A 12,134-nucleotide genomic window follows, 5' to 3' on the forward strand; every position below is an offset into this window, starting at 1 on the left:
CTGTTTTATGAAATTGATCTACTGATGTTCATGGGTGAAAGACTAGGGCCGTCTTAGAACGTGATGGGTCCCTCGACACAAACATACATTACAGGGCCCTGTCATAAACATTCCGTTTTTTATACTGCCATACCCTGACGACCCCCAGACTCGATAGGAGGTCAAAAACCTGGTGGGAGGGTTCGGGTACGAGTTTGGCAGCGCCTTATTTTTTTTCCAAACGCATGTATCAATACAAAGAGAGAGAGTGGGCTTAGCTTTCTGGCTTCTGGGAGTCATTAAAGTATCAGCATTATAAACTTAATGGAAAGATTAACATTGAGTCTGAAATAGGGGGGTCCAGGGGACCTCTCCCCCGGAAAAATTTTTAAATTGTAGTCTTAAAAACTCAATTTTAGACAATGTTTGGTGATGTTAGGGGAGCGTAGGTTTTCTCCTGCTGCAATTTTTCGGAAGTGGAAATCCAAAAACAGAATTTTAAATTATCTTCGAGTATATGCTATAAAGAGCGGTTCCTGGGGATCTCCTCTAAAATTTTTTAAAAAATATTAGCTCTGAAAACATAGTTTTAGAAGATCTTTGGTGATAGATTCCGAGGCTATCCACCAGAAAATTTTCAAATTGAAGTCTTAAAAACCTTTTTTGGTAAAGACTAGAGCACCGGCAGTTACTCAAAAGTTAAGTTCCAAAAACGATATTTTTGCGGACTGTCAGTAATATTAGGAAAAGGAGTTTTCAGGAGGCTCACCCCGGAAAATTTTCAAAATTGAAGCACTAAAAACGAGATTTAAAACATTCTTCATTGATGATGCTGAGAGAGAGGAGGGGACGGGGCACTTCCCCAGAAAATTTTTTATACTGTTAATTTTAAAACATAGTTTTAGACCATCTTTGGGAATGTTTAAAAAAAATGGGAGAGGTTCGAGTGCTTTCCTCCAGCAAATTTTTGAAACTGGAATTCCACGTTATGGCGGGAGTGGATTCGGCTGTTCTCTTATGAAGTTATTCAAAATTGAAGCCCAAAAATTTAAATTTTACACGATCTTCGATGATATTAGGAGGAGGGGGAGGTTGTGGGGACCACCGGAATTTTTTCGACAGTGGTTTTTATCAACTTATTTTCTTTTTAAACTGAGGGGCCCGAAACCGTGAGTTTGTACAGCGTACAGAATACTTTATGTTTCGTCAAAAAATGTTTGAAACTCACATTTCGGCGGCATTTGGCCTTTAATTTGATAATCTTAATAATGTAGAATCTTTCATGCTCCTCAATGGTATTTTAAAATTGCATTTTTTAGAAATAATTTTACAGAAAAAAATATTTTGTCACTTTTATTCCAATTGTTATAAACAGGGTCGCCGGGAGCAAAAAGGGGGAAAAAATGACATAGGTCAATTTTTTCACAGGCCCCCTTCTACACCTTTCACCATTAGGATATTTCACCCTCTGCACCAGGGGTGCTCACAGGGGGGGATTATGGCGCAAGTTGCGCCATCAAAATTTTTGGGGGGGATTTTTTTCCAAAGTTTTGATTTAATTAGAACATGAAATTTTTTATTTTTGGACGGAAAAAATATTTAAACTTATTCAAGAAGAAATAGATGCATAAGTAATACTTTTTTCACGTACTCTTTCCAAAATTTAATACCCGTGTCTCTTTTCAATAAAGGGAATATCAGAGACGGGATGGAGTTGGTGCCTGTTTCAAAACTTGATCAGACGATTTGATTTCTATTTAATTTATTATAAATCTTCCGGAAGTAGCACAATTCTGCATGATGTGATGAATACGTGTGACAGCGATGAGAGGGAAAGAGATCAAAAATGACAAAAATAAAAAGTATTCCCCTCTCCTTAATTTATTGTTTGTAATAATTCTGACCACATACATGCACTAGTTGTTCAATGATTCATTTGCACCTTGACAGTCATTAAGAACTAATTTTGAAGTTAGCGAATAACATATTTTTAATCCCTTTAATCGACAATTACCATAATTTTTTCATAAACTAGCTGAAGTTTATGTAGAATTTATCATTTCACTTTACTATCATCTTCTCTACCATTTTTAAACTGATTGGTTCAATTTCTCATTTGATGATTTTTATTAAAACTTTCAGTGATGTTGGTTTTTGCTGATGGAAGCATAGAAGGTATCTGATATGCATAGAAGGATATTTGATTCGTTAAAATTATCGAGTTCTGATTTTCCACCCAGCTAGCACACGAACATTCGGCCAACGTTAGCTTATTACGTTAGACTAATATCGGCCTCTTACGTTAGAACATACGTTAAAGTGCACCGTCGGAAAACGGTTATCCAACGATTGGTTTCCAACGTTATCTCAACATTTTTCCAGCGCTGTTCCTACGTAAAATGCAACGGTGAACCAACCAATTCCAAACGTTATTCCAATGTAAATTACAACAGTTAAACAACACTTCTTAACATTATCCCAATATAAATTTCGACGCTTATCCAACAATTTTCCAACGTTAGCTGCAACGTTTTAGACTGATTATTTTCCGACGCTATTCTGATAAAAAATCAACATTTAAGTAACTATTTCCCAATGTTATTGAAATTTAATATGCGCAACCTTAATAGTGTGCTACCTCAGATTGCTTTCCAGCCTATTTCATTTGAATTTTTTATTATTTTCCCTCATCAAATCAAAATACGTTACCAAATATATATCAAATCATTATTATTTTACAAGCGTAGAAATAGAAATACTAAAAATTAAAAAAATATGCTGAAGCATGGAAATTCTTATATGCTAAAATAAATTAAAATATAGTTGCATCATATATAGTACCTATAATTTATGTGGCTTTTTGCCCTTTGTTTGTGACATCATAACCTTTATTGCTACCTCTGATTGCTCTCAAACCTGTTTCATTTAAAGTTTTTACTATTTTCACTCTTTACATCAATATATTGTTTCAAAAAGTAAAAATGCTAAAAAAAAAAAAAAAAAAACAATTTATTATTTCCCTATCATTTACAAACGTTTCAATAAAATATGAACAAAAATTAAGATATAATTCTTACCTTTTATTTTTCTGAATAATTACTCGAAAATTATCTTCATAAGCATACATTAGTTTCTTTTTTTCTTTTTCAGGAAATATTAATTACCAGCAAGGTTATTCTTAAGACAGAATAAAATCTTTGACTTTAAAATTCTGCCATGAAAAATAACCTAGCTTGTTTGAAGGTTCAATTTTGCTTTGACCTGAAATAAGAATAAAAATTAAAAAAAAAAAAAAAAAAAACATACGCATACACATTCAGCTAGTAAATCTTCATAACAATTAAAATGACGTAGGTTAAACTTGAATATCATGAAAAGTACTTATTTTATTGTTTTGCCGAACTATTATACTCTCCCATTTCATTCAAAAGTTCATGTTCATTGATTTTTTTTTTCATTTTATTATTAGGGAAGGAATTTTAATGTATTTTATCCATCAACGAGAAAAGTTCATTCAAAGACACAATTTTATTTCTAGGGTAAATTGCACGTGTAATTTGTATGATTAGCAAACTGTTTTTAAATATTGTGCGTTTAAAATTACCATCAAGGCTAAACAAAGGAACAACGCGAAATTCTGAAACAAATTCAAAGCATTCACAAAATTCTCTAGAAAACTAGTTAAAGCATCTATCAAAAAAAAAAATCAGTTTCATCGGAGACCTACCAAATCGGGAATCCCCCCCCCCTTAAAAAAAAGAGAAAATTTATTGAAAGAAAGAAAAATAGTTGGAAAAATGAATTGATTTACTTTGGAAGACTTGAGTACTTGCGAGGATCGAAAACTCGCAGTGAGCAAGTACGACACGTGTGAATGTGTATGTGACCCTGAAAAGAAAATGGCTATGCCCCCGGCGCACTCTCCCTCACCCCTTTCAAGTCTTGGGTCTCAACAAGACTGCAGAGGCGAGGCGGGGCGGGGGCTTATGAGACGCATTTACGTACGCTTCGCAGAACGCGCAAATCAGCACCGAGCTTGCAATGAATGGGCATAAATGTAAAACAGGTTTGAAGGTTAGAAATAAGTTGGGAATGCGTTTAGTCGGATATAGGTTGGTTTTAAACCATCCTCCGATGCTTTGAATGATCGAATGATCGTATGAAAAAAACCAATATCTAACCAAAACATATTTCCAACCATTGCGATGCATTTTCAACCTTTCTCCAACGTAAATCCGATGGTTTGTGCTACCTGCGCATGTGTGCTGAATAGCTGAATCCATTTCTAAGGATTTCCGAAGAATATCTGCCACAGTGTATCTGTGTGCTATCCATCCTTTTTGACCATGTAACTTAAATTTTGGAAAACTTTCAGGAGAGCGCCCCTCACTGTAACGCCCGAATAACACCATCTTTATCATCAAGAGTCATCTAAAACTGCGTTACTGCAATTTCGAAAAATTTATAAGAGCGAGCCCCTGGTTCCCCCCCCCCCCCCTTCTTTCCTTAACACAATCAAAGGCAATCCTAGAATTGCGTTTTTGGAGTATCCATTTCGAAAAACTGCCGGTTGAATGGCAGCGAAACTCACCTTCTACGAACATTATCAAGATCAGCGCCGACGCCTCAAAAGTGGGGCCGCGAATTTCCTTTTGGCGATGTAACAAGCGAAGAAAAAGGGAAACTTTTAGTTGATTTAAAAAATTAAAATAGTAAATACAAATGAACAACTGAAATAATAGTGACAAAAGATATTTTTTCGGTAAAATTTAAATGGAAAATGTAATGTTACAATACAATTTAGGGACATCAATGATTCTCTTTTATTAAGATTATCAAAGTAAGGGCCGCAGAAATATGCGCTTCAAACATTTTTAACGCAAAAAATAGTATTCAGTGCACTATTCACTAGGCTGTAGAGTGGGTATGTCCATGTAGTCAGAAACTATGGGCCTGGCTCAAACTAAAGTATTGTGCATGAGTAAAATTAGCATAATAGGAGGGAGAACCGGCGACAAAACTAACATGGTGCACACCTTGTCTCTCGGAGGCCCTGGTTATACAAAACGATGCTTCATCGTTCTTCAGTTTAAAAAAAATATATAGATGAATAAATAGGCTGGCTTCATAGGCCCTATGGCTTCATAAACTCCTACATATGGGAATGTTTTCCTCGGCCCCTAAGGGGTCGCCGAAACATTCTCATACGTATTTTTTTTTTTTTTAATGAAAAATACTGTTCTGAAAATCGTTGCTAACTAAGACCTAAGGTATCGCACAAAATTACATCCGTTCAAAATGTTATAAGTTCTTTTTCTGGGGCCGCAGACGCTTATATTTCAATATATATATATATATATATATATATATATATATATATATATATATATATTAGACCGGAAATTGACAATTTTACTATGGAAAATCCAAGCAAATAATCGTGTTTGGCAAAGGAAAATTGAAAGAAAGTATTACCGCAATATGTTTATCAATAATTATAATTTAAAATGAAGACAGGGGCGTAGCCAAACTGAGGTGGAGAACTCCAATTCCTTCTTTTTTACGTCTCCAAAGCTGGTCAGGAATTGAGTTTTTAAAACTTAGGCCTTGAAAAAATTCTGGGAAAACGTTCTCAAACCCCATTCCTTGCTCTAACGTTATTATTTCGTCTTTTGGACGTTAATTTAAAAAAACTCCCTGAGGTTTCCCGAACTTGTCCTCCTCCTAATATTACCAAAGATCCTCAAAAATTTTATTGTTACATGTATTTTTCATATCGTTGCAATGCTATGCATAATTCTTTTAAAAATTTGAGGCCCCTTAGGAACATGGGGTCTTAGGCCTAGGCCTAGACAGCCTGTGTGGTAATCAGACCCTGGGCAGCCCCATTTCAGAAATTCTCTCCCCCCCCCCTCCTCTTATTAACGGCCCTGCCTCCCTCCACCCGCAATCTTTAGCCCATGCGTAAAGAGGAGCTGAGGCTGTGTTTTGCAAATTTGCGTTACTCTAAACACATGTGCGCAAAATTTACATTTTGCTGTTAGTAGACAGGCCCGAAATACTTTGCTGTTAGTAGACAGGCCTGAAGCATGACCGGCCCACCGGGCAAATGCCTGGTTGCCCGCCGGCTGTATCCGCCACTGATGAAACATTAAATCTAGAATACTTGTCAAACTTCAGAAATTGGACACCAGTTACGATACATTTATTAAGCAATATAAATATAATCCTCGGAGGGGGGGGGGGTGTCTTAAATTGCCCTTGAATTTAGCACTAAATATATTTCCAAACTGAAATATTAAAAAGAAAAAAAAAACCTTTAATGACTAAATGAAGTTATAGCAAAAAAAAAAAAAAATATATTAAATTAATCAATTCAACTAGTTTCGAAGCAAAATACAATTTACTGATTTGCTACATAAGTAATAAATATATTACTAAGACTATAATTAAAACTAACAGGCGGCGCCGTGAAAATCAAACATCCGATGCTTGAGAATTAAATACTATTCAAGACAAGATTCTTTGATCGAAAAAACGCACCATTCACGCAAAAACCATGTGACCTGTGTGTGACGTATCGCTCAGCTGGCGAAAGCTGGTCTACTCCACAACGTAAGAAATTTAAAGTTTTTGAGATTTCGCCGGTGCCCCTCATCAGATCCAGACAAAATTAACATGGGACCATTTGGAAAGTATACCCTTCCTAACAAAAAAAGAATTTTTCAAATCGATCCAGTATTTTTGGAGTAAATACGAAAACATACATAAAAAGCCGCAAGACAAAATCATAACCTCCTTTTTTGAAGTCGGTTAACAAAAAAATCTAAGATTATCAATGTTAAGTTTGATGGATAAGAAGTGGCAGCAGTGGTTGTAAAACCTTTTACAATATAATTACATTTAAAGATTAAAAATATTGCAATGTAACTAGTGAATGCACTGTCAATAAAATGTATGTGAAAACTTAGCATCTGACATTGTAAGAGTTGTTTCGAAGAAAAATAAAATGAAGAGTTTGATTTTGTAGACAGGCATTATTGATTTTATTGAAACATCTTTTCTGTTGAATCTGGGGTTCAGAATTGTGTATGTACGCCTAAAAAGCTCTTTAATTTTCAGAACGTTCAACCAAAATTACATTTTAAAAATAGCGGAGATTTCGATGAAATTTCAGTTGCTCTAACAATCAGCATTGTTTTTCAAAAAAAAAAAATACTTTATGATATCAGTTTTAAGAGAAGGTGCAAAAATGTGATGTCATTTGTTGTAATATTTCTATTGAGTGCATATCTGTTACAGATTTTCATAACATAATGTCGTTTGATAAAAAAATTTCTAAAAGTACTGTTACATGCCTCATACAAAAGTAGTTATGAGGAGTAGGAGCATGGTTGGCTGATCGGTTAAGCACTAGGTTGATACGATACATTGATTTGATACTTTTTTTGTAGAAGGTAGAAGTTTTGACAAGGAAACTCCCCTGTCATAGTCACAAGGCCATCTAAGTTACCTTCACAAATCAATAACTTGGGAAACTAACTGCATCAGGAGTTGTTCCGCACCTGATTTGAATCAAAATGATTGAAATTGCGATAGATAGTGCCTCTATATATGTATTGTGTGTGTGTGTCTAAACTGTCGAACTTCTACCCTTATGGTGATTGTTGAAAAGAAAGATGCTCAATTGGCTTTTAATCAAGCAGTAAATTTTGCTTACTGATTTAAGGCCAATTTACTTAGGGGGATTTTTTTACTTAGAAGGAAAATACCATTTTCTTACTTTCTAAAATACCCTTCAAAAGGTAAGTCATTATCATTTAAGTTTAAATAATACAGTCATTGTCATTTTTAATCTAAATAATCCAGTTCTCAAAATTTTTTAGAAAAATTTGCAGAAACTTGATAAAAATTGCTAAAATCCTAAAACAGAATGGTAGAATCGTAAAAATCCTTTACAAAATGTAAAAACTGACGATTTTTTAATTGCGAAAAAGTGAGTAAGTAAGTAAGAATTACAACTAATAGTGATAAAAAAAAAAAAAACAAAAAAAAAATTAATTTGAATTTTGGCATCTTGAATTCAAATTATGTTTTTCGCAATCACGAGTGTGTGTTTGTGTCTGTGGGCAGTCATGAGTGTGTGGGTGGTTGTGTGTATGAGTGTTTGTGTGCGTGGGGGCGGGGTATGTGTACGTGTGTGTAAGCATATGTGTTTGTGCCTGTGTGCAGGCATGAATGTGTGGGCAGTTGTGTGTATTTGTGCGTATGTGTAGGTGTCTGTATGCATGCGTGTGTGTATGTGTTTGTGTATGTGTGTGTATGGTGGTGTTTGTGTATGTGTGTGCGTGTGTGTTGGTGCGTGTTTGTGTAGGATATGGACGCAACCTTTTCGCTAGAGGAGCAGCATCGTGAGGCCGGCCGACGCGACGGGTGGTGCTGGCAGAGGGTGGCGCCGCGCCGGTGGGAAAAATGATAGCACGCCAAAAACAGTCAAATGAAAGCAATAAGCAATCGTGATTGCTCAAAAAAAACATGCCCCCCCCCCCCCCAACTTAGTCCTAAATCCGCCCATGCAAGTACCCACAAGATAAAATGTCTAATTCAAATAAGACAGAATCTTTTAAAGAAAATGAATGTAAGCTTTGCGTGTGTTTAGTGGGGTTCTTTTTTCCCCGCCTTTTGCAATATGTTTTTCTCTCATAATGCCTGCCGAAAAAAAAACGAGAGATGTTGTAAATCGCAACCCTCCTGGGGAGGGAAATAATGAGTAAAAAGTAAAAGAAACATAACTTTTTCCTGAAAAATCCAAATTTTCGCATCGAAAAATTATCTAAAAGTTTTAATTTTGCATAAACTTTTCAAATTTTATATTCATTCTCAGATTGAATATTTACAAGTTCATAGATAGAGCTTTGTATATTTTTCAGCAGTTTTTATTACGTTACTAACCGACTATAGCGCCGGCTTCGGCCTCACCCCGCCCATTCCGCCTCCGGTAGTTTAATGTACAACTCTATTCTTCTAAAATACTTAGCGCCTTCGGCACTGTACCTCCCTTTTGTCTAGTGTTGCCAGATTGGGGCAAATTTCCCCATTTTGGGGAAATTTTGGAAAAATAGGTTTTGAGGGGAATTCCTTGTGGAAAAATTTATTCCTTGGGGAAAACCTGGGGGGAAAAAAACTCGGGGGAAAAACTATTTTTTTTCGTATTTAAATTTGCGTCTTGACACAGGCACGTAGCTTGAACTTTGTTAAGGGGGAGGGGCAGGGGCGGCAAATAGGGGGGTCAAGAGGGGGCGGACGCACCCCCAAATTTTTTGAGAGGAATGATAAAAAAAAATGAGCAAATTCAATCAATTCAACGTCAATCGCAAATCAATACTTATGAAAAAGTAATCTTGCTGGTTCTCCGTAATTGTTAATGAAACTCGACACATTTCCAGACATGAGCAAATGTTTTCCGTTTTTTTAATGATTAATTAGAAATTCATCAAGCCCCTTTACTGGCCTTTTTAGAACAGAAAAAACTGATGAAGAATCACAGTTAATTTTAACTCAAGACATAATTTCCTCATATAAGCTAAGTATTCATTCTTGTGTGCTCTGTAACGATGGTTATGAGAGGCCCGTGCAGTGGTGTAGCAGCAAGATTTTCACAAGAAAATGCCGTTCATTGTTACGGTCATTGTTACATTTTAAGTGTGTTTAATTAATTAGTGTTCATCACTTTCTTCTGCTAGAAACACATTTCAATTACTCAATGCATAGTATGCTTTCATAAATACTTCTTAAAAATACATACTATTTTTGAAAAAATATTTTACATCAACAAATATCTTTTCTGGGGACACTTGATGCAATCTCGAAGTGACACAAGAGGGTCTTCAGGAGGCAACACAAGATGATCTTTTAAACCATAAAAATCCTTCTCGATAATTTCAAAGCGGAGATTTTGGAAAACGACTCTTTCAATGGTTAAAAGGCTAATGCCCTTTAACATAACTTTGTTTGAATTTTTATTCGCTTTGTTTGTATTGAGGAGCGTTTTTGAACAATGCTTTCTTTCAACCAGCTAACCTTAATTTTTGGACTGTTCAAGCTTTAGTTCAAGCTGCAATTGAAACTACTAATAAATTTCGCGTAGATGTATATTTCAACCAAGTGTGGATGTTTTCAAAAAAAAAAAAAATCTTACTCCAAGACTATTTTAAAGAGGCGCAAAGAATATTCAAATGAATTTAGAAGAGTTGACCAAAATGCACATGTGACGATGGTAAAGTCAAACATTGATTCAACATATTGTAAAAAGGAATAGTTTCAGTTTCTAATGAATTTAACACAAGATTCGATGATAAATATTTTCCTGTATTGTTATCTCTATATTCCTGTACTGTTGGCCCTATATTATCTGGATTGGATATTGAAAACAAAAAATAAAATGTCTCAATTATAAGTAAAATTTATAGCATGAGTCAAGAAGAATTGTTAGAGACTGGACTATTCAATGGTGAAAAATAAAGACCATCAAAATTTTTAAAGTTACCTGGGTGATTTTGAAGCGCAAGATGTGAAAGGCGTGTTTTCATACGTAACTTAGTTACTTCAATTATTTTTCGACTATTCCAATCAGTTCATCTAGTGGAGAAAATTCATTTTCGTGTCTCAGGAGGTTAGAGAATTATTTTCGAAGCTCAATGAGGGAAAAAACTTACTGAAAAAAGAGCATGACACCACACTGGGCATTGCTGGATTAGGAACAAGATTTCCAGTTATTCTGTATTTTAATCTTTTAATTGTTTATTTATTTTTTGTTTTTGTTTTTAGATACTATTTCGTCTATGTACTAATATCTTTTTTAACAAATTTGCTTCTTGATTATCATTTGCAATTCAAAATTATTTTAGTATTTGCGTAGTTTAAACATCTTCATCATCTCAGGGGGACATCCTTCATTATTTATTCTTCGTCTTCATTACTATCACTGGAGGCAGATATTAAATCCAACTTTGAAGGTATTTGCTGTGCGTTTTCGAATTCTAGAAATGAAAAACAAGACAGAGAAAAAAAAAGGGGAGTGTTTTCAAACAGCTATACGAAAAAAAAATTTGAAAAAGGAAAAAAAAAAGTTTGTCTAAGTCTTGGAGATAAAGAAACATTTTGGTCTGTTGGTCGAAAAACGTATTAAGTGGCTTCTCTGATAAAGAGTAACGTAAAATCCGGAATTATTAAACATTATCAGTATAGCCTTTTCCAAGGGACAACAGAAAAGGCCATCGAAAGAGGGATAGGTAACGTACGAAACAGAAAACGTAAAATTGATATTATTCGTTAAATAAGGAAATAGTAGTTACTATGCCTTTTTTTCCTGACGTATTCTTTAAATAGCGTGTCATGTTAATAAACTCACATTCAAATATTCTTTTCATGAAATATCCCTCATAAGTCACCGTCGTTTCGTCGTCGTTTCAGTACCTAGTTCAATTTCTCAACTATCATTCATAACATTGAAAGCAAAGTCAGATAAAATGATAATTTTTTTATTAAAATGTAATCCTTTTATAGGTGATTAAAATGCGTTATAAAATTAATCCTTATATTTATGTGGTAGAAGTAAACTGGCGAAGAGAGATTCAACACATTAATCCATTTAGTGTTTCGCATTGATTCAAAAAGTTATAAAACGTAATTTATGTTGCCGTTATTTATGCCCAAATGACTCTTAGTCAGAAATGCGCTTACTCCTTGGTTTGCACTGTCTCAGGTCATGATACAAAAAGGAATGGGACACTTTCTTGGCTGCCATCAAGTGGGATGAAAAATCGATGTGTTCCTTATTAAACTTCAAAAATGAAATCATTATATGATCGTTCACTCTCAATCTTGATAAGTTTTCTCGTGTAAAACGTATCACGGAGAACTAACATTTTCTTACTTCAAACACCTTAATGATAAGCAGGATCCAAAAAATGCCGAACACCACTCCTAACGGGTGTTAAAAGTAAAGTAAAATAAAATAGCTTGGCAACTGCTCTTTCAGAACCAGAATCTTAGTGTTCCATACTACACTGCAATTTCTTTTTAACTCAGAAAAATTATTGGTTTGCAGCCTAAAATTTATCTTGCCACCTAAGATGTTGCAATTTGTTTCGGTC

Source organism: Uloborus diversus, chromosome 2, assembly GCF_026930045.1.
Source record: "Uloborus diversus isolate 005 chromosome 2, Udiv.v.3.1, whole genome shotgun sequence".
Lineage (NCBI taxonomy): Eukaryota > Metazoa > Arthropoda > Arachnida > Araneae > Uloboridae > Uloborus > Uloborus diversus.